Raw genomic sequence first — 23,936 nt, 5'->3', positions numbered from 1 at the left:
GTCATGAAGATTTATTCCTATATTTTTATCTAAGTGTTTTATAATCTTTGTTCTTACATTTAGGTCTTTGCTCCATTTTGTGTTCCTTTTTGTATCTGATCTGAGATGAGTCCAACTCCATTATTTTGCATTGGCTATCCAGTTGTCCCACCAGCATTTGTTGATAAAATATTTTTTCCCATTAATAATCTTAGATCCTTGTTAAAAATAAATTGACCATAAATATATGAAGTTACCTTTGGACTCTCAGTTCTAATCCATAATCTACATGTCTATCTTTATGTCAGTGCTACAAGGGCTTGATTACTATAGCTTTTTAGTAAGTTTTGTTAAACTTATTCCTAAGTATTGTACTTTTTTCGATGTTGCTGTAAATGGAATTGTGTTCTTAATTTCATTTTTGGATGCTTATTGCTAGTGTATAAAAATACAATTGATTTTTTTGTATATTGATCTTGTATTCTGCAATCTTGCTGAACTTATTTATTAATTCTAGTACTTTTTTAGTGGATTCCTTAGGATTTCCTGTATACAAGATTATGTCATCTGTGAATAGAGATAGTTTTACGTCTTCCTTTCCAATTTAGATGTGTTTTATTTATTTCACTTTCTTTCTTAATTGCCATTGCTAGAACATCTGGTACAATGTTCGATAAAAGTGGTAGAGTGGACATCCTTCTGTTTTTTCTGATCTTAGGGGAAAGTATCTAGTTTTTGTACCATTTAGCATGATGTTAAAGTGGGTTTTTTGTAAATGCCCTTTATCGTGTTGAAGAAATTTTCTTCTATTCCTAGTCTGTTGAGGTTTTTATCATAAAGCAGTGTTAGATTTTATGAAATGCTTTTTCTGCATCTAGTGAGGTAATTACATTAATTGATTTTAAGATATGAAATATCTTCTTTGTCTCTTTTCCATATTTTCCACCTTATTATGGCCCTTATACTTTATTACAGTCTGTGTCTCCCCACTAGAATAGGAGTCTGATGAAAGTTGAGACTGCATCATATAACATATTCTTGACTTTATGAGGGAGATCTTTGTGGATCCTGAAATATGTGAATCCCTTCCCTTCAAAATGCCACTGAAACAAAAGGAGAGGAAAAACTAAGGTGAATTGAGGTGTATATTGCGGATACTCACTGGGGCTTGGAAAGTGTCTTTTTCTTACATACCAGTCTTGAAGCAAATAATTCAATTTTTAGCCTCAGAAAACAACAAACCGGGGCGCCTGGGTGGCTCGGTCGGTTAAGTGTCCGACTTCGGCTCAGGTCATGATCTCACGGTCCGTGAGCTCGAGCCCCGCGTCGGGCTCTGTGCTGACAGCTCGGAGCCTGGAGCCTGTTTCAGATTCTGTGTCTCCCTCTCTCTCTGCCCCTCCCCTGTTCATGCTCTGTCTCTCTTTGTCTCAAAAATAAATAAACGTTAAAAAAAAAACACAACAACAAACCATGGGCTTTCAGGATCACACTTGAATAAAATAACCATCCAGTGCTCTATCCCCTAGGGCCATAGACCAGTGGTGTTCATCCCTATAGTACTGGCATGTAGTAGGAAGCAAAAAAAAAATGTTTGTTTATTTTATTATGACTGTGTACCCTGTACTAGATGTTAGATTAGGTGCTGAGGTTATAGGAGTACTTGAAATATGGATCTTACCTCAAGGAATTCAGAGCCAGTAGAGGTAGAAAGATTATTAAAATACAGGGTAAAAGTGCTTTGGTGCTGTAAGCACAAGGGAGCAGAGAGGTCCCTTGTAGCAAGTGAGGTCTGAGTCTTCTCACCACTTCTATTGCCATCTCCTAGTCCATGTTACCATTAACTCTCTCCTAGAATAACGTAGGAGTCTCTTCTAACTGACTTCTCTGTTTTCACCTTGCTACACATGCAGTCCATTCTTATTAGAGCATCCAGAGAGATCCTTTAAAAGTTTAAGTGTACTTATGTCTCTGTTCTATTCAGAGACCACACCGACTGCTAGTCTTTCCAGAGTTAAATCCCAAGTTTCTGCCATGGTACATAAGTTCCCACCTTATCTGGCCCTCTACCATCTCTCTCATCTCTTTTCCTCCTTTCACTCTTGATAACACCACTGTAAAAGCTCTAGTCTCCCTGAAGGTCTTTCAACACATCAAACTCATGCTGCACCAACCTGGGGTTTTTGCATTTGTGGCTTCCTCTTCCTGGAGTTCTCTTCCCAGGTATATCTTTCCCACACTCTTTTCAGGCTTCTGCTCAAAGCCATTGGTAGCAAGTATTTCTCTGACTACTCTACATAAACTGGGAGACTACATTTCCTCCATTCCCTCTCCACTCGAGCCTGCTTTGTTTTTCTCTCTACCACTCATTCATTTATCTGTTTATTGTCTGTCTTCCCCAACTAGAATGTAACTTCCACCAAGTCAGATATTTTTGCCCATTTTGTTCATTGTTGTTATCTCCATTGCCTGGCATGCTTCCTGGAATACAATACAGCATTAAATAATTGCTGACTCAATTAATGAAGGATGAATAGGAGTGACTTAGAAGAAATAATGATCTGGGATATGAGGTAGATAGGGGGTTTATTGAATTGAATGATTTAATTTCCTCATGTGTGAGGTTTTGGTTTTGGACTGTGTGGTTGCTCATACCCATTTTTGTTCAATCATCTCTGAAATAGCATAACAAAATGGAAGTGTTGAAGCCCAAAGTGGACCACTGTTCTGTGTGAATGACACTGACAGCTTTTCGCCATCTGAGGATGAAGGGATGCCTGACGGGTGGTGGCACCAAAGCACATTGCCAGGCAGTGAATATGGTTCCTGAAACCATAGCTGAATCATGGTTGCTACCCAGACACCTGGTTCTCACATCCTAAGAACAGCTCCTACACCAAATCTCAAAGCTCAAAGTTAATAAGAGGCATCCCCAGCATAATGTATTATTGACTGTTGTTTATTAAGTGCGTCCCTTGTGCCATGCTTAGTGCTGGCAACTTTATGATGTTCTCTCTTATAACCCTCAGAAGTAAGTACTGTTGTCATCTCCATTTTATATATAAGAAGCCAGGTGCTCAAAAAATTTCATAACTTGCCTAGGGCCATGTGGCTGTTAGGTGACTGAGCCAGTAAATTTTAATTTCAGTCTGCTGGATTCTAAAACCCGTGTTCTTGGCCACATTGTATTTCCCCCAGATCAGCCACCTGCAACAAATATTTTACCTCGTAGGGCAAGAACACATCTCTCCAGTTTCTCTACTTTTCTGCCTTTGGAAATGAGGTTTGGGATGTTCCAGAAGCAGGTGTGAGTTTACCCACAGCTCTGACAGGGCTGTGCAGGTCCGGACACAGCTCTAATTGTATCAGTTGTGATTTAACATACAATATTATCATAACTCAGGGAAGTTATTAGCAGTGCAAAGGATAGAAAAGATTAAGAAGATTGCTTCTAAGAATAAATACATTCTTGCCTAGGAAATGTATTTTCTGTAATAATTTTGGGGCTCCAATTTCCATGCACTTTATTGAAAGGAACCTGCTACATATTGTAGAGAGAGTTTGGATTAGCTCAAGTTCCCTTGGGAAAGGAACAGGGAGGTGTGTACTGAAATGTTATGGTGAGTTTCCTGTAATTCTCTTATACAGAACTAGGGGGCTAGACAGAGGGTTTGAACTTCAAAAAAAGAAAAGTAGGCTGTAGGTGGTTGTAGGTTTTTCAGAGGGTTTGTGGTTCAGATAGTAATTCCTTTTGGGGGCTGATGTTTCTTCTTATGGGCAGTTTGGGTGGGTGCTCAGACCACAGAAACTGTTCTTGGGATTATGAAACAAGGTATTTTCAGAAGAAGCCCTAGTACAGCACCTGGATTAAATCATGGGGAATGTTGTGACATCCCCAGATTATGTCAAGGGACAGTGTTGTGACACCTCTAGATGATGTCATGGTTGGTGCTGTGAGACCCCTAGATGTGCAGTGCGCTGTGAACATTATGGAAAGTTGTGGCAACTGAAGTTAGAGAAATCATTTATGGGGGACTTAGCATTTTAGACTTGGTGTAGATCCCTCTATGTGTGTCATCCCATGGTAACATCTGCCTCATGCAGTGGTCCTCAGGGTCTTGGCTGAGGCTGGAGGGGACTCTGAGCATATTAGGAAAGCTATGACATTGTCTAGCCTTCTAGGAGTTGCCTATAAGCCTCTTTAATGCAAGGAAGATGGTCAGAATTGTCATGAGGCAAAAATGAGCTTATGTAGTCTTATTAAGTCAAATGTCAACAAGTTTAGTAAAGTGGGGGTTTGTGAAGAGAGGCATGATCTTTTGGTCTCTGTTCAGATTCTCTTCTTTCTTGTGCTGGATCTGTGCTCTACTGGTCATGCATGTTCCAAGGTGAGTCTGGCCAGCTCAGGCTCATTAACTTTATTGGGTAACATGATGCAGGATATGTGTGTGTGCGCGCATGCATTTAGAAAGCACTAGGTGGGAATCAAGGCTCTTGAAATTCTCTGAGGCTGCCCTACTGCCTCTACATGGCATAGGTACCCCACAAAAAGGAGAACTCTGTCTTAATTGTGAGCTACTCACCTTAACAACTTCCTGTCACATTTCATACCCCAGACGTTGCTCTCCACTCTCCAGGTCCATTCCTACCTTTTTTGTAACTTGGACTTGAGTTTGGTTCCTCTAGTCAATGTCTTAATTGAGTTCTCCATATGAATGAGTTTCCTTAGTTCATTGGAATTTGTTAGCTCCTTTTTAAAAGGTTGTTCATTTGCTTGTATTTTATTTATTTTTATTTTTAATTCCCCATCCCCAAATCAATACACAGCTTTTATTACATCTTTAAAATAGCACAGATAACTCTGAAAAGTCGCCTAGCATCTTGCTTTTTCTGAAACTGGGCAACTTAGATCTTATTCATCAGCCTGCTGAAGTGTTCTTCTTTCAGAAACTTACATACCATCCAAAATTTTTCTGATATCCTTCTTTTTAACCATTATGGCTTGCTAAGTCAAAGCAGCTAAGTTTGATACAAGTTCACTGTCATTTTATTCAAGAACTAACTCATCTTTCTGGTCTTGAGATACTGAACACGCAATGCCTGGCCTCATATGAACCCTGAGGATGTATTTTTCACCCAAGAAATTTCAGATTTTATCAAGAGAACATTCTCCTGAATAATGACATTGCTGGGGAAGTGAGCATACACAGACCTCATCTTCTACAGGAAGTCCTTGTAATGCCCTTGATCATGTGTTGTACATGACTACAGAGAGTGAGAACAATAGCCAGTTCCTTTCTGTTTCCTCACTGTTTGTCCACTTAATGCCTCTTCTTTTTCTTTTCAAGGAGGCTGAGTTTTACTTTGACATGACTGAAGCTTCCTCTGGGGCCCTTCACAATTACAGTGTGTCCCTTCAGAGTGATGTTGACATGTTCTGGAATGTTGACATTTTGATTGCTGAGAATGGCCTTCATTCTTGCAGTAGATGCAGCAAAGAGTATTTTTAAAGTTTTCATTGAAGTATAATTGACATAATATTAAATTAGTTTTAGGTGTACAACACAGTGATTCAACAATTACACATTCTGCAAAATGCTTGCCGTGGTAAGTGTATTACAGTATTATTGACTATATGACTATATTCCCTGTGCTGCACTTTTCTTGAAGAAAGATGATATGACATACCATTAATACTGCATAGTGACGGCTTAATGCTCATGGTGTGTTCTAACAGGGGTTTTATGGAGACAATGTCTCACTCCATGCAATAACTCTACAGGTGGCTGCTGTAGTCACTCAGCCGGCCAGTGGTCCAGGTCCATGTCTGAACACGGACAGAAAGAACTGGCTAGAAGAGCCTTGGGAACAAGAGGGAAGAAAGAGGGATGTGGGAAGGAGTAAAACTCCATTCTATGGGACATCTGTGAGATCACTGGAGAGAATACTATTGTGTCGGAGACGTTGGACTCTGTGTATGTATCACAGGTTAATTAGGAGAACAGATTAATCTGATTTGGTATCAAAATAGCTGTGGGAAAAACAACCTTAATAGCAGGTTGCAGATGAAAGAAAATGAAATGGCAAAGAAATGAGGAGCATTTAAAAGAAGACAATCAGGCTGGAAGGAATGGAGAGAGGAGGCTAGAACAGAGCATTTAAAAACTAAAGAGATTGGCATGGGATAGTATATGCAATTCTGATGAGCAGGAGGGGAAGAGAGTCTAGTCTCACATTTCCTCAACCTCAGTGTTTGCCATGTTCAAGTCCCCAGACTTGCTAGGAGACAGGAAAAGGGGGTTGGTAAGCAACTTTCTTGGGGGAGTCAAGTGGCCAGGCTGTGCTCTTTCTCTGCTCAGTCTCAGCTCTGCTATTCCCTGTGGTTCTGCCCTCTTCTCATTCCTTGCAGTGAGATACCTGTTCCTTCCATTACTCTCAGGAATTTCATCACCACCCCTTAATGGTTGGGTTTCTCCACCCAAGTCTCTAGCACGCATGCATCTCCTGCATTCTCTAGATGCTCCCTGTCCCTCCTGCACAATCTCGACTGACACATCTGAATAGACTCTCTCCTCTCCCCATGCTTCCCTGACATGCTTCTCTTTCAATCTTCTCCATCCACCCAATCACCTGAGATAGAAAAGTGAGACTCTTTTTTATTTTTTCTCCAGTGAGTCATTGCCTTCTGTTGACTCTACTTTCTATATATATCTCAGATCAACTTGGTATTTATCTTCACCTTCCTGCCACTGTCTTGGTTGCCACTTACCTGTACAACTTCAGTACCCCAATGGTTATTCTGTTACATTCTCTCTATCTACCAATCTATTGCCCACACCGCAGCCTGAGTGCTCCTTTCAGAGCAAACCTAATAATGTTACTCTCCTTCCTGAAAACTCTCAGTGCTCTTTTGTTGTTCCTGGTATCTACTATTGCATAGAAACGGCACTCCAAAACTTAATGACTTAAAACAACAATGATTTTATTATATCTTATAAATTGTCAGTCAAGAATTCAGGCGGGACTCAGCTGAGGGATTGATTCTTCTATTCCACAGGGCGTCATCAAATGTCAGTTAGTGGTATTCAGCTGGTAGTGTGTTGGTCTAAAGTCCAAGATGGCTTTACTCACATATAAGTCACTTTGGTTGGAAGGGCCAGAAGGCTTCACTTAGCTGGGGCTATCAGGTGGAGCACCTATATGTAGCCCTTCCGTTACAGTGGTCTTAGGATAACTGATGTTCTTATATGGTGGCTTAAGGCTCCAAGGGTGAGAGTTCCAGTGAACAAGGTAGAAGCTGCATATTATTTCATGGCTTAGCCTTAGCCTCAGAAATCATATGGCATCATTTTCATGGTACTATATTGGCAGTTTCAAGCCTGCCAACTTTCAAGGATAGAGGACGAAGACCCTACTTTTTAATGGGAGGAGTACAGCATGTCTTCAGAGGACATCTTCTGTAGCATGGCATATATGACCCTTCATGGGCTTGAAACTGATGGCCTCCTCTCTGTGCATCATTTCCTAACTCACAGCATTTTATGCTCCAAGGCTCCAGCCATCCTTAGCAACTTATAACTCTTTGAGTAGTCTGGGCTTTCTCGCATTGTTAGATTCTTCCCTGTTTAGAATGGCCTTCTTACACCTTCCTCATCTGACAAACTGTTATTTACCTCCAAGTGTTACGTGCTGTTTCCTGCAGGAGGCCTTCTGTGAACCTGTTAGTCTAGGTTAGGTGGCCCTCCACGTGGCCAAATAATACTCATCACACAGTACTGTAACTGGTTGTTTAACAGCCTACATCTCTCACTAAACTGAGTCATTAGAGCTCAAGACTATGTCCTGTTCATCTTTTTATCTTCAGGATCTAAGGACAAAAGTCCTATGACATATTAATTGCTCAACAAATGTTTATTGAATCCATTACTCTCTTCGGGCCTCAGTTTCCCCATTTGTAAATTGGGACAATTGATTAACATCAGGGATTGCAAATAGGTTTATCCAATGTGCTGTTGTCTCACTCACTTGCTTCCTTAGCATAGAGATGAAAAGGATTCTGAAGCTACTACTGGGATCACTAGGAAAGATGGCAATCCATTAGTGATGTCTGCAATGGGCACAGTATAGGAAAGTGGCAGCTTGAATGCACTGCCTTTGACATACCTAGATTAGATCACCTCCAGGGCTTCTCCAACTTTAAAGGACTATCCACAGTGCTGTGTATGTCTTATTTAATTAGAATCCCAGAATGTAAGAGCTACAAGTTTCCTATGGGATCACTCAGTCAAATATTCTCATTGCATAGATGAGAAAACCAAGTCTCAGAGGAAAAGTTCTTCGCTTGAAGTCAGAACCTGAGTCTAGGGTCAGATCTAATATAATGAATTAATTTGCACTCATGTAATAATGCAGGAATAGAATGCAGTATATAAGATAGTAGATGCTAACTTCAGATCAGTGTTAATTTCCTCCCTTGTCTTCTCTGAGATTTCAAGCAACACGGCAATAGAACAACCTGAGTTTGAATCCTGGCCATACTTACTCGCTGTGTGTCTTTGAGGAAATTACTTGACTTTTCTGAACTTCAGGTTCCCCTTCTGTCATGTGGTTAACAGTAATATCTATCAAATAAATCAAATAATACAGAGAGAACACTTTTCAGTTGTTTCTAGAACATAGTGAGGACTCAAATATTAACTGCTAATTGTAGTAGTATTAGTATTATGACCACCTCTACTATCGTCACAAAGCTTTTACCTGGCTCACTCCTTGGAGCTAGCACAGAGACCCGAGTCATGTGGAGTGCAAGATACGGGGTGCAGGTTATCTGAATTCTCAGGGGTGACTTGCGACTTTGTAAGAAAAAATTTGAAGAGTCCCATTTTCCCCAAACCAGAAGGCTTTGAAAGTGAACTCAGTGACAAATTGCGGCTTGTACCAGAGAAATATCTCTAGGCCGCTATTGGAGCAGCGACATTTTCAATCAGGATTTCTGTAAGAGAGAAAAGGAAAGCTCATCTAACAGGCCAGATGCTTTATCAGATCTAAACAGTTTTGTCTTTTGGGGAAGAAATGCGAAAAGTCAATAGCAAGACTTCAGACTATGTATCTCTACCTGTATATAATTTTTTTAACCTATTAAGACCAGAGTCATCTGGGGTTTGGGAGTTTTTCCCTAAATATTGAATAGTAATGAATTAAGGTAAGCTGATTATGAAATGTAAGAATAAATAATTTGGGGCAAAATCAATAGAAGGTGATTATTGCAGAGGCCAGCACTATGGTGAGGACTCAGGGAGTGGCAGGATGGTTAGGTGTTGATCTGATTTCTGGAGGACTAATGCATGAAGATCTCCAGGCAACAATGACAAATGTTCTTCTAATCATCTCCATATTAAATTTATTATCAAGGAGAGAGGCATTTCTCTCTCTTCAATTTGATAGGAATGTGATTAACATAGATATGAAAAAAGTTAAAGGAAACAGAATTTGATTTGAACTTCAGAGTCTCTTTCAGAGTGAAAATTAAGATGTATTTGTAAGGTTTCCATCGGTAAGTTTCGAGGGACTCTAAATTGTGATTGAACCCATTCCATCTTGTGTTTTTCCTCCCTCCCCTTCCCCTTTTCCTGGGGGCCTAAGTCTGCTGAGAAGGGAGCAAAAGGAGAAAAGAGATAAACCAGCAGAGTGCAAGGGGACAGGGAGGAAGACTGTTTTGCCAATATTGCAGTGTTAAGGATTTCAGGCCCATGTTGATACAAAATGAACCCCTTGGTTGGCAGTGAAACTTTTATCAGCATGAGAGTGGGACTCTTTGAATTTGAGACAAGAGAATTGGACACAATCGGGGAAGAGGATCTCTAGAAAAATTACAAAGCTGGTGGTCAGCAGTTGGCTTTAGCGCTGATGTGTAAAAGGTCACAATTCTGCTGGCAGTCATCCAGGTGGGGGACAACTCTGAATCTTCTACTTCCTCCAGGCCCATTCCTTCACCTTCTAACTAAAACGTTTAAGATTCAAAGACTAAGAGGGGCGCCTGTGTGGCTCAATCAGTTGAGAGAGATCTCGCTCTCCCTCTTTCTCTCCTCTCTCTCTCCCTCTGGCTGTCAGAGCCAAAGCACAGTCTGCTTAGGATCCTCTGTCCACCCCACCCCCCCACCCTATCTCTGCACCTCTCTTGCTCCCATTCTCTCTCTATCTCTTAAAAATAAATAAGACAAACAAACAAAAAGATGCAAATACTGGGAACTTGGAAAGCCCTCTCTGGTCCTCTGCACCTGGAACTATTTTTTCTTTCCTAAGATTGTTACCTTGAATTTAATAGTTTTGTGGAATAGTGAAGACAAAAAGGGGGAGAAAAATTGGGGACTCCTCTGGCATTGAGAGTGAAGGCACCTGTAGCTTTTCTGTCTTACATCTTGAAAACAGGCTGTGCTTTGTAGCTCTCACCCCACTGTTTTAGATTTATTTTTTTTATATCAGAGATGCTTTCTTTGAGTACGCTTACAAATGTATCTCCTTCTTTAGGGAAGGGCCTTCTTTGAACATGCTCTACCTTTAGTAGGCAATGTAAGAAACAGATCCTCAGTTTATCCAGAAACATTAGAAAAAAGTGTAATTAAAGGGATATGTTTAATTGGGAAATTGACCCAAAGCCCAATTTAGCATCATCATCTAGACCCACAGGGCCAGGCTAACAACAGTGGCAGTCTGGCCGCTTCAGGATTTGGGGACTGAGCTTGCTTGATTAAGATGTTTCCCAGGAAATGGAATTAAGCCTAATGATTTCCTATGGAAGGGACTGCTAATTGGGGAGGCAATGCTGCTTAATTGGGACACCTGCAGGTAATTAAAGGCTCCTTCCCAGTGGCCTTCTCTGTAGTTGTGACTCTGGGAAGTTAAGACAATGTGGAGAATACAGGTGTTCTCAGTCCTGTGCTGTGTCTTTCCCTTGACCCTCTGTCCAAGGTCATGCAACTAGGTCACTTTTCTACTCCTTGGCAAATAGTGCTTCAAGTAAGGTCTTTCAGGGACCTCAGGAGCTTGGGCAAGTTTTGGTATCTGGAGCTAAACTGCTGCCAGAGAATTTCCTGAGCTCCTTGGAAATGGGAGAAGGCTCTGAGGTAACAAACACAGTAGTGCCCAGAAGATTCTCAGACCCCAGAGACCTCTGTATCATGTAACTCTGGTTGAATGGGACTTAAGGTTGAAGATGTCAGCTTTTCCATGTGATCAGGGGGCCCTGGTAGAAAATATTCTGGATTGGGAGTTGGGTAAATTGATGTCTACTTACTAGCCTACTGCCAACTGGCATTGTGACTCTTACCTCTTTAGATCTCAGTTTGCTCAACTGTAAACTGGGAATGACTCTACCTAATTCTGGACAAAGTAAAGATCCTTTCATTCTACATGTTGGGGAGGACACTGGAGAAGGATGAAATTTTAATCTATATTCCAAGGAACTCATTCTAGTGGAATGGAACAAAACTTGTCATTTGGTGTTACAGGTCCTACTGGACAACGGAAGAGGGCATCAGTTATCAGAGAAGATCAGAGAAGTCTTCAGAAGGAGGTAACATTTAAGTGAGCATTTTGAGAGAAGCTTTATGAATGGATAAGGCAGAGGAAGAAAGCATTCCAGGCAGGGAGAACAGCACATGCAAAAGCACAGGTGTGCAAACCTTGTGGCACATCCTGGGAGTGTCGCCTGTTGTGTATTTCTGTTGAGTGGGAAGGATGCATGTTGTTGGGGAAGAGAAGAGTGGGATGGGACGGGATGGGGGAAGTGAGACAGTGGAAGTCATGGAAGATGGATCATGAAAGGCCATGCACATTATTTTAGGGAGCATGTTTGGACTTCCTTCCTTCCTTCCTTCCTTCCAAGTTTATTTATTTTGAGAGAGGAGAGAGAGAGAGAGAGAGAGAGAGAGAGAGAACACAAGCAGGAGAGGGCAGAGAGAAGGAAAGAGAGAATCCCAAGCAGGCTCCATGCTGTCCGCACAGAGCCTGATGTAGGGCTTGTGACCTGAGCTGAAATCAAGAGTCAGATGCTTAACCAACTGAGCCACCCAGGCGCCCCAGACTTTCTTTAATAGGCAGTGGCTGGTCGTTGAAGAGTATTCATTGTGGGAGAGACTGACACACAATTGAATTCAAGAAAAGCCACTTTAATGGAAGTGTAGTCTCAATATGAGAGCTGGATAGGAGAGGCAGGGCTTGAGGCAGGAATTGCTACAATAGTCCAGAAGAGAGGTGGCCAGTCGCTACAACCAGGCGAAGGCAGAGGGAAGTGAGAAAATGGAACAATTTGAGTTTGTATTATGGACTGCTTTGTTTGCTGGTGTTTACATTTTAAAATAATTTTTTAATGTTTATTCATTTTTGAGAGACACAGAGAGACAGAGTGTGAGTCGGAGAGGGGCAGAGAGAGGGAGACACAGAATTCGAAGCAGGTTCCAGGCTATGAGCTGTTAGCACAGAGCCCGACGCAGGGCTCGAACCCACAAACTGTGAGGTCATGACCTGAGCTAAAGTCAGATGCTAAACCGACTGAACCATCCAGGCTCCCATTGGTGTTTAAATTTTTAAGCTTCTGTTAGCTCTGAAATCACAAGCCTCTTGTAGCATTTGCTTCCCTTTCAGCCAAAGGCCCCTTGTTCATACTTCTTTACCTGCTCTAACCCCTTGCTGTGCATAGAGAGGCTCCTCAGAACCAACTTTTCACAGGAAACTTTGGCAAGGCTTGGGACACCCCATCCGATGTACTCAGATGAGGGGAGTATGATAGGGCAAGAAATGGGGCCTCTGGCTTACCAAGAGGCTTAGGAAAGAGAACTTGGACAATACACAGGAACTCAGCTCAGCACTTGAGTTGCAGTGAGTTTGGAAAAAAACACACCTGACAGAAAGGCAGTTGAGATGGGGGAGCACAAAGGTGAGTCAGAACTGGTAGTAACTGCAGTGTTCACTCTGACTGTCATCCCACGTTCTCTCATTTCATACCTGGCAGTTTGGGTAATGGGCATTCATGCCTCAATGGATAAGGTAGGGACCCATTTCCAATTTTTCTGCAAGACTCTTCCCTTGGGTTGGGTCACCTTAAAGGCTCAGTACAGGCTGTTGGTGCCATTGCAGACTCTTGAGATCAAAGCTATTACTGTCTCTGCCTCGTCAAAAAGCATCTTTAGTGTTAAAGTTTTTTTGAAGTGTTCAGCTATGATTCTCTGAAAAGTGCTTCTGTGAATAGTCTGTGCAGAGTTTGAGTTAATGGGGATGAGGTAAGCTAGATGGGGGATTTTCTTGCTTTTCTGTCTGAAAAAGCAGAGCAATCCATCCCTCCTTCTCTTCACTCTTACAGCCCTGACTCCTGGATCACCTAGCAGGGAATCCCTTCGAAGTAGATCAAAATACTTGCATGTCCATGAGGAAACTATTGAATGGCACATTTTCACAATTATTCCAATGTGAAGTTCACTTCCTTTCAAGTCATTTTTGTCTTTCTGAAGTCCTAAGTCCATTAGAACAGGAGCCTGACAGGGCCTTTTCCTGTTTGGGGAAGCATAGGTTGACCTGCCTTTTTTTTCCAGCCTCTGAGGGCAGGAGCCTATGTTTTCTCCTTTGGCCTCCATGTCCCCAGGGAGACTGAAGCACCTAGCAGCTCTTTAGGACAAGCTTTACCATTGACCATGTGAGACTGATCTCACTTGTGTTGTGGGAGAGTTAGTCTTATGACCATGGTGTATCCTTGCTGGATGCATGAATAAAATTATTTTATTCTAGGGAAGTGTTTCCCCAAAGCAAGAAGTAGGGACTGTGCTGTAAATTTTATGCCCATTTTCCTCAAGCCATAGAAAGAGGCAACCTGCATTAGTAAGTAACTTTCCACTCTGCATAAGATGAAATCAAGCCACCTTCCTGTGGCCCACCTGGTCTGACATATCCAGCCTCTGTGGACTGTGGCCTCATCTTGTTCTGCTGTCCTCTTTGGTGCTTTGGTGGCTCTCTGTCAGCTGTACTAGTCACTTGACTGCTTGTCCCACCCCAGAGACCCAGCACAGACTGTTCCTCTGATTGGGTTGCTCTTTTCCCCCATGTCCCACTAATTCCCACCCATCCTTCATTTAGCCCTAGGGAGGCCTTGTCTGACCTCTAATCTAAATTAGGTTCCCTTTCTCCACTTTGTCATCTGCTTCACTCTCTCGTTTCACAGCCCTTATTACTACAATTTTTTGGCCATGCCTACATGTGAGATCCCTGGCTTCATCTGTTTCTCTGTCAAGGTCCTAAACTCCTGAGGGCAGGCACCTTATCTGTTTTTTACTTCACTAAATTCTAGTGCCCATATTTAGTGCTTCACTAAATTCTATGTGCCCTGGCACAGAGTAGGTGCTTGACAAAGATCTTTTGAGGAAATGGATGACTGATGTTGCCTTTTAGTCCAGTGTGGCAATCCAGGTGGGCAGAGCTGGGAAGCATTAGCCACAGTACAGACAGTCTAACTATGATGGTCACAATACTTCTAGAACTTTCCTGCATCTACTCTTTAGGGGCCATTTGAGTGGGGCAAAGAGGTTCATGCCAGGGCTTTGATCCTTCTGACTCAGTAGTAGTTCTGATTTTGCTTTTCCCATCCTCTTTGGGTCCTGAAAATGCCCTTGGTATGTTCTTTTGTTCCTGCAGGATCAGGTGGTCAGATGGGCTGGGAGCCAGGGTGGGGAGGGAGGAGGGTAGAAATTGTTTGGTCAGAATGGAGGCCTGCAGAGAAGTTTTCTTAGCAGGACATCTATTGATGAAATACCTAGAGCTAGTTGTGAGAGGTTATTAATCTCAATTAAACCTGATTAGGAGATGATTGGATTTGGGCTGAGACTGTCCAAGTCAAACTGGTCCACTTGATAGTCTGCTCAGTGGCAGGCTTGTATAATACCAGCTGGCATCCACATGAGGACAGAAGGAGAGCCTCTGGCATCTCTGGGAAGGAGGATCCAGGTACCATGAATATAGAGATCCTCATTCCCAGGGGGGTTCGCAGATTGTAGGAGCTTCACTGCTGCTGGCTTCTTGGGAAGATATGACATTCACTATGGGGAGATTATTAATTGTCACAATTATGGGATTATTACTGTGAAAAAGCCACTTTTATCATCTTCCTCATGAGGATGTATTGGGAAAGAACTTGGTAATTGGTGTTGAGCCAGGGGAGCAAGCTGACACCAGTAGCTCCCTGGCTCCTGCTGAGGAGGCAGGTGGATTCTGGAACAGACAGAAGTATTGGCCCGACCTGAGGGGCTGTTCAGAGCTCCCACTGTTGAAAATTACAGCTCATCCCATTGTTATCATGGGGAGCAATGAATGGGGTCATTACGATGTAGCACAGATAGGATGGGCCAACCATGAATCTATTAGTGCAAACTGGGACTAAGAACCTGCAGATGGGGATCCATTATCTACTGAATGGTAGAAAAATGGTAACTATCAAACCTCTGCTTTTGTACATAATATATGCTTTAAAGTATGGGTGAAAAAAATCATATAGGTAAAAGGTGAACAATAAACTTATGTGTTATAAAGGTGTCCCTGCTTAGAGCGCTGAAAACATAACAAAATCTTTAAAAACTCTTACCACCTAAACATAATCTTAAATAATATGGTAATGTTTCATGGGTGTTATTTTTAAAAATAAAATTTATTTTTATCAAAGTAACATATGCTCAGTCCTTACAAAGCTTATAATAAAAAGTAGCAGTCAATTGTCCCCCTCCCCCATCCCTTTTCCTTTCTGTCCCCCAGAGTTAACTACATTTAACACCCTTAAAATTTCTTTGGAAATTTATCTCCATATTTATAAATAATATGCTAATATTGCCTTTTCTTGATTTACCCATTTTGGACATTATTAAATTCTTATTAGAGCGTGAGTAGGTTTAGAATGCTTACATACATACGTCCTCCCACCCACTCTCCATTCCCTATCTCATTGTCAATTCCCCATTCTTCCAGTGTAATTACATAATATAATTAGTACATTAGTTTAATTATAAGTCTATGGCTACATAATTATTATCATTATGTAAATGTAGTTCATTGATAAGCCAGGTATAGCATTATGGTTGTTTTCTTTCTTTGGGAATCTCTATTTTATTTTTCTTAGAGTTAATGCCTTTTTCCCCTTATTTTTTCCTTGTGGAGTATTATTTTCGTTTTCTTTTTTCAGAACTTCTTTTTTTAATGTTTATTGATTTATTTTGAGAGGTAAAGAGAGAGTGGAGGGGGAAGAGCACGGTGGGATGCAGAAAGAGAGGGAAAGAGAATCCTAAGCAGGCTCTGGGCTGGCAGCACAGAGCCCAATGTGGGTCTTGCTCTCATGAACCATGAGATCATGACCTGAGCTGAAATCAAGACATGAATTCAGCAAAGTCGCAGGATACAAAAATAATGTACAGAAATCAATTGCATCTTTATACACCAATAATGAAGCAACAGGAAGACAAATAAACTGATCCCATTCACAACTGCACCAAGAATGATAAAATATCTAGGAATAAACTTAACCAAAGATGTAAAAGATCTTTGTGCTGAAAGCTATAGAAAACTTATGAAGGAAATTGAAGAAGATACAAATAAATGGGAAAACATTCTGTGCTCATGAACTGGAAGAATAAGTATTGTTAAAATGTCAATACTACCCAAAGCAATCTACACTTTCAATGCAATCCCAATCAAAATTGCACTAGCATTCTTCTCAAAGATAGAACAAGCAATCCTAAAATTTGTATGGAACCACAAAAGACCCCTAATAGTCAAAGTAATATTGAAGAAGAAAACCAAAGCGGGAGGCATCACAATTCCAGACTTTAGCCTCTACTACAAAGCTGTCATCATCAAGACAGCATGGTATTGGCACAAAAACAGACACATAGACCAATGTAATAAAATAGAGACTCCAAAACTGTACCCACAAACGTATGGCCAACTAATCTTTGACAAAGCAGGAAAGAATATCCAATGGAAAAAAGACAGTCTCTTTAACACATGGTCCTGGGAAAACTGGACAGCAACATGCAGAGGAATGAAACTTGACCACTTTCTTACACCATTCACAAAAATAAACTCAAAATGGATGAAGGACTTGAATGTGAGACAGGAAACCATCAAAACCCTAGAGGAGAAAGCAGGAAAAAACCTCTCTGACCTCAGCCGCAGCAACTTCTTACTTGACACATCCCCAAAGGCGAGGGAATTAAAAGCAAAAATGAACTACTGGGACCTCATGAAGATAAAAAGCTTCTGCACTGCAAAGGAAACAATCAACAAAACTAAAAGGCAACCGATGGAATGGGAAAAGATATTTGCAAATGACATATCAGACAAAGGGCTAGTATCCAAAATCTATAAAGAACTCACCAAACTCCACACTGAAAAACAAATTATCCAGAGAAGAAATGGGTAGAAGACATGAATAGACACTTTTCTAAAGAAGACATCCAGGTGGCCAACAGGGACATGAAAAGTTGCTCAATGTCACTCCTTATCAGGGAACTACAAATCAAAACCACCCTGAGATACCACTTCATGCTGGTCAGAGTGGCTAAAATGAAAAATCAGGAGACTACAGATGCTGGAGAGGATGTGGAGAAATGGAACCCTCTTGCACTATTGGTGGGAATGCAAAATCGTGCAGTTGCTCTGGAAAACATTGTGAAGGTTGCTCAAAAAATTAAAAATAGATCTATCCTATGAACTAGCAATAGCACTGCTAGGAATTTACCCAAGAGATACAGGAGTGTTGATGCATAGGGACACTTGTACCCCAATGTTTATAGCAACACTTTCTTTTTTTTTTTTTAATTTTTTTTATAACGTTTATTTATTTTTGAGACAGAGAGAGACAGAGCACGAATGGGGGAAGGGCAGAGAGAGAGGGAGACACAGAATCGGAAGCAGGCTCCAGGCTCTGAGCCATCAGCCCAGAGCCCGACGCAGGGCTCGAACCCACGGACCGCGAGATCGTGACCTGAGCCGAAGTCGGACGCTCAACCGACTGAGCCACCCAGGCACCCCTAGCAGCAATTTCAACAATAGCCAAATTATGGAAAGAGCCTAAATGTCCATCAAATGACGAATGGATAAAGAGGATGTGGTATATATATATACAATGCAATACTACTTGGCAATGACAAAAAATGAAGTCTGGCCATTTGTAGCAACATGGATGGAACTGGAGAGTATTATGCTAAGTGAAACAAGTCAGGCAGAGAAAGACAGATACCATATGTTTTCACTCATATGTGGATCCTGAGAAACTTAACAGAAGACCAGGAGGGAGGGGAAGGGGGAAAAATGTACAGAGAGGGAAGGAGGCAAACCATAAGAGACTCTTAAATACTAAGAACAAACTGAGGGGTGATGGGGGGTGGGTAAGAGGGGAAAGTGGGTGATGGGTATTGAGGAGGGCACCTGTGGGGATGAGCACTGGGTGTTGTATGGAAAACAATTTGACAATAAATTATATATATATATATGTATATATATATATATATATACACATATATATATATACATATATACATATATATATATATATACATATATATATATATATATATATATACAAAGAGTTGGATGTTCAATGGACTGAGCCACCCAGATGCCCCCAAAGTTTTCTTTTTTACATAACCTTAATTTCTTTTTCATTAGCAGTCTTCACAGTTCTATAAAAATTTCTTTCTAAATACACACATAACTATTTCATCAATTCTGTGTTGTTTTCCTCCTAGCTTTCCTCCTAGCTCCTTCCTCTAAGCTTCTATTTTTCTTCTGATTTAGACTGATTGTTCTCTAGACCTGTGGTACAACATTACCAAGGAATACTACAGGTTTTCTGCTTCAGATTCCCTGCTTAAGTTTTGAGTTCAAGTCTGAAAATGAATCTGATTATTCTCATATGGATGATATTTTCACTGCTTATAAAATCTCAGGTTAAAAACTCACTTGAAAGCATTACTCCATTATCTTCTGCATCCCATATTCAATGTATTGTTTCCTTGGTCTCTGTTTTTAGGAAAGAAGAAACTAGGTGAAAACTCAAATTTTGGGTAAACTCTTTGCCTTTCACATCTTCCATTGTTTTTTAAATTTGGGTTATCTTATTTGGAGGGGGAGGCTTTGCTACTATCTTATTTTTATTTATTTTAATTTAATATTTTAAACAAATATTTATTTTTTCATACACATTTCTTTTTTTCCTTTTTGTTGAATTTAAATTTTAATTAGTTAACATACAGTGCAATATTGGTTTCAGGAGTATAACTCAGTAATTCATCACTTACATACAACACCCAGTGCTCATCACAAGTGCCCTTTTTAGTACCCATCACCCATCATGAGCTATCTTACTTTTTTTTAATGTTTATTTATTTATTTTGAGACTGAGAGAGAGCAAGTTGGGGAGGGGCAGAGAGAGGGGGAGAGAATCCCAATCAGACTCCACACTGTCATCTTAGAGCCTGAGGTAGGGCTCTATTTCATGGACTGTAAGATTATGACCTGAGTTGAAATCAAGAGTCACGTGTTAACTGACTGAGCAACCCAGGAACCCCTTGACGTATCTTATTTTTAACTGTAAAGTTCTTTCTTGAACTGAGTTACCTTAAAAAAAAATAGACTCCTATTTTTTTCTTAAATGCAGTACCTTTTTATTAAAAATTTGACATTAATTTCTCTTTATTAGCTCAGCTTTCCTGGTTCTTTCCTTTTTCTGCTTGTTTTATTTTGTCTTCATATCAGGAATTCCTAAGATGTTAAATGATCCTTGGTTGACTGTTAATATTTAACAGTAGGATTCTAAAAAGCTGTTTAGCATGTGTATGTGTGAGTGTGATTGCTCAAATAGCACATATCACTGTATTCTGTAGTGATACCAGGCAAATGTAAGTATCTGGCCAACTTTTCTCTGTATAGGAATTCTCTAGTGTCCAGCCTGGGAGGAGAGTGCCTTGTTTCCAGCTTTCTGGGAATGGGGTGGAGGAATGGGGACTGTAGCCTTTAAGTTAACCCACCTTTATCTCTAATATGTGTGATGTTCCTGAGTCTAGAGCCTATCTATATTAACTTCTCCAGAAAATAAACCTTTGATTTCCTTGGGGATAGGGTAGGTGGAGTTTGTCAACTGGATCTTTGGGGTTGTTCAGGGGATCTTGGAGCACAGTACTTTTGTATTCTGACTTTCAATAAGACCTCATGTTTTCAGCTTTGTGCCTTCATGCTCTCCTCTTTCTGCTTTTTGTGGTATTTAGAACCTTGAGTGCTGAAGCCTTTCTGGGATTCTGTGTTGGGATGAAAGAGAAAGGGAGTAGTTTATGTATCATAGATATCTCCATTTTGTGGGCACATTGGTGGTAGCTTTATGACCCTGTTGAGCAAGTTTCCCAATCTCCATTTTATATCTTCCCAAAATTTGTGGAAAATTTTCATTTCATTGATTATTCCTTTGTTATACTTCTATCCTTTGGAAATTTATATTTTAAAAAGAACACAATTGGAGCACCTGGGTGGCTCAGTCAGTTAAGTGTCCAACTCTTGATTTCAGCTTAGGTCATAATCTCACAATTTGTGAGATCAAGCCCCACACTGGGCTCCGCACTGACAGTGCAGTGGGATTCTCTCTCTCTCTCTCTCTCTCTCTCTCTCTCTCTCTCTTCACCTCCCCTGCTTGTGTGCTCTCTCTCTTGAAATAAATAAAAAGAAATAAAACACTATTATTTTAGTGGGGTTTGAAAGGGAGAAAACAAATGTAAATGTTTGTGGTCATTCGATCACACTTAAATGAAAGTCTTATATGTTTGTGTTTTTCTTATTTTTCAAAATTAAACACATAGTTGTTGGCTTATATCCAGTGTGTACTGTTGGGTATAAAAAAGTACTGCTTTTGGCTCACTAATAATTCTCATCTTTTTCTAAATTATGCAAAATGTATTTGGATTTTTTTTTCTAGCAATAGGCTTTTGGTTTCCCCCCTATGATCTAATATTCAAGTATTTGTGAAAATAAGGACCCACATACAAATGTAGGAAAGTTTACAAAACACAACTGTTGTTTGGGGACCAAGGCCATCCAGTAATAGCTTGAAGTGTTTGTCCATCAGTTAGAACAGCCAAATTGGGAGTACAAGAACAGTTTAGGAGTGACAATGTATAAGGTACAAAAGTCACAGACATGGACCTTGAGGACTGTTGACAGATTCAGGGGTTCAGAAATGAGGTTGACATTGTGTTTCTTTCTCACCACCTGCCTTCACTTCCAGTGTGTCTGTGTGATTCCATCAACCCCATTAGCTGAAACTTTTCATCCTTCAGCACCCAGCCTGGATAGTTCCCATACTGTGAGACCTTCATTCTCCATCCCTGGCAGGGCTCATTGCTCCTTAAATACTTTGCCCTTGCTTTCTTTTTCAAACTTTCTTTTGGTGGTTTCCAAATACTCTTCTGTGAACTGGTGCTAAGTTGTGAAAAAATTTAACTAGTCTAGAAAAGTTGGAAAAGTAAAGAAATTAACTGTGTGTGTGTGTGTGTTGTGAGTTTACGCATGGTGTGAAGTTCCAACTCTTTTTTCTTGGTATAGAATATCCTTTATTCTTATTAAATACCAGTGAAATGTTTTTTCTTTTATGAAATGATTATGACATTAGATGGTGGTCAAACAAATGTTTACTTGGCAAAAAAAAAAAATTGGAAATACCAGAGACTGTTATGATACACAGGAGCAGTTGTTCCAATAAGCCATCAATGGACTTAGCTATATCCTCTCTGCTTAGCTATTGCCTTTCTTAGAGCACATGATTCTGCCGTGGTGAGTTTCTATTCCTGGACTGCTTGTGTAGGATCCTTAGAAAACAGTATATCCAAGGGTGCCTGGGTGGCTCAGTCGGTTAAGCGTCTGACTTTGGCTTAGGTCATGATCTTGCAGTCCGTGAGTTCGAGCCCGCGTCGGGCTCTGTGCTGACAGCTCAGAGCCTGGAGCCTGTTTCAGATTCTGTGTCTCCCTCTCTCTCTGACTCTCCCCCTGTTCATTCTCTGTTTCTCTCTGTCTCAAAAATAAATAAAACTTAAAAAAAATTAAAAAAAAAAAAGAAAACAGCATATCCCTGGTAATTAATGAATGAACTGGTCACATTCCATGGCCACTGGGTCAAGGGCTTGCTTTAAGGGGATGGATATTCCTAGTCTGGGTCTCAGGTCTTCATATTAATGCCACTGTTGCATGTTCTGTGCTAAGTCACATCCCTGCCCTCTGACCCCACCTGAAGATTTCATAGGGCAGCAAGGTCAAAGCTTGGCAGTATCACAGGAATAAAATTCTTCCAGGACTTAATAGCTCCTCCTTCCTCCTCAGTTTAGCACCCATCCTCTTCTTGCCTCTTCCACTGAGTTCCTTAAGGGGTCCTATTTGATTCATCACCACACCCTTGCACTCTTCTGGCAACTAGTCCAGTGCCTGGAACATAGTAGGCACTCAGTGTTTTGTAGAAATAATTGTAAATAATCATGCCTAAAAATTTCATAATGATTATAACTTTCACGTGCCTCCATGCTTTTGCCACGTACTAAAAACAAACAAATGAACATTAGGTATCTTGGAAATCATAAATCTTAAGGAAATCATGGATAGGCTTATGAATTTGTGATTCTCTTAAAATTGTATGCAAAATCTTGTGTATGTTCTGTGTATGTGTATTTTTCTGGGGAAGAGTTTTCAATGCTATGTCTTCCAAAGGTTAAGAACCACAAAGAAGAGGAGTCTTGGAGCTATGCACAAATGCATCTGAATGTAAATTCTAAGATGGCAAATGCTGTATCAGTGCAATTATTATGCTCTATAGGAGTTTCTACTTTGGAATTTCCATCCTTTGGGCCTGACCACACTTTTTGTTGCCATCTTTTCTGGGAAACTCCATAGGTTTTGGGTTTTTCAACCCCCAATAGCTTTAGGTCTATACTTACTGGAAACCAACCCTGGAATCTTTGATTCAGGATCACTGAGCTTGGTACATGAATCTGAAGCTCCAGGTGACTTGAAGAGATTTCTAGGTTAATAGCTAACTGGATTGGATAGAGCATTTTGTTTCACAAACATGATCATAATTTGTTCTTATTTACTTTTAAATTATAAATGATTATTCAGTAGTTTTTTCCCCTCCTTTTTAAACAGGCTCTTGAAAACATTGCTTTAATGAAAAATAAAACTTAAAAGCAGCTGTGGTGTTGGTATGTAATGATTGAAATATAATTAAGAGTTGTAATTATTCTCAATTAGTCATTTGGAATGTCAAAGTAAGGACCCCAATCAACTCAACCCAGGCAAGGGAGCATCAGGCCTGAGATAGAGACAGGGTGCAAGGTAGGGAGGATTTGACTTGGGGACCCTTGAGCACTCAATTGAAGAGGTTTGGTCATGGGATGGGCATCTAGGGATTGATTCCTTATGTGTGAAAGGTCCCAACCTTCCCTGAGTTTGGGAGTAAAGAAAGCTCTGCTCAGGGGAACGTATTTCTCAACAATGTTTCCCTGAAGATTTCTAAAGTTTATCTACTCTAAAGCAGACCGACATCCTGGAAAAACGTCCTCCTTTTATGAAAATGTATCTCATTTGAGGGGAAAGGACCAGTATTCCTTTCCCCTGTATCCCATCAAAACCCCATTACCTGGTGTCATTTCTAGGCTGACAGCCCTCCTCGCTGCCATAATTTTGTGCTGCCTTTCCTGTACCCAGAAACCTTGTCTGTCCCCACCTTTTTTCACAGTTAATATTACCAGACTTCCATAACCCCACGGTCCTGCCATTCGTTCATAAATGAACCTAAGCTGTGATTGGTTGCCATGGTTTTAACATGGAGGGAATTGAGTAATGTCTGGAACATTTGGCTTTTTGGGCTGGTCCTCCTGGTCATGTTATTCCCTCCTGAG

At 40.7% G+C, this 23,936-nt stretch overlaps 1 pseudogene; it reads right to left on the bottom strand.

Annotated features, from left to right (window-relative positions):
- Nucleotides 1-4,888: 4,888 nt before the first annotated feature.
- On the bottom strand, nt 4,889-5,453 carry LOC107179231 (annotated as a pseudogene).
- Between the last annotated feature and the right edge of the window lie 18,483 nt (nt 5,454-23,936).

Source organism: Panthera tigris, chromosome A1 (genome assembly GCF_018350195.1).
Source record: "Panthera tigris isolate Pti1 chromosome A1, P.tigris_Pti1_mat1.1, whole genome shotgun sequence".
In the NCBI taxonomy this organism is placed as follows: domain Eukaryota; kingdom Metazoa; phylum Chordata; class Mammalia; order Carnivora; family Felidae; genus Panthera; species Panthera tigris.
The sequence above is the reverse complement of the archived record's forward strand: the minus strand, read 5'-3'. Positions and strand labels throughout refer to the sequence as shown.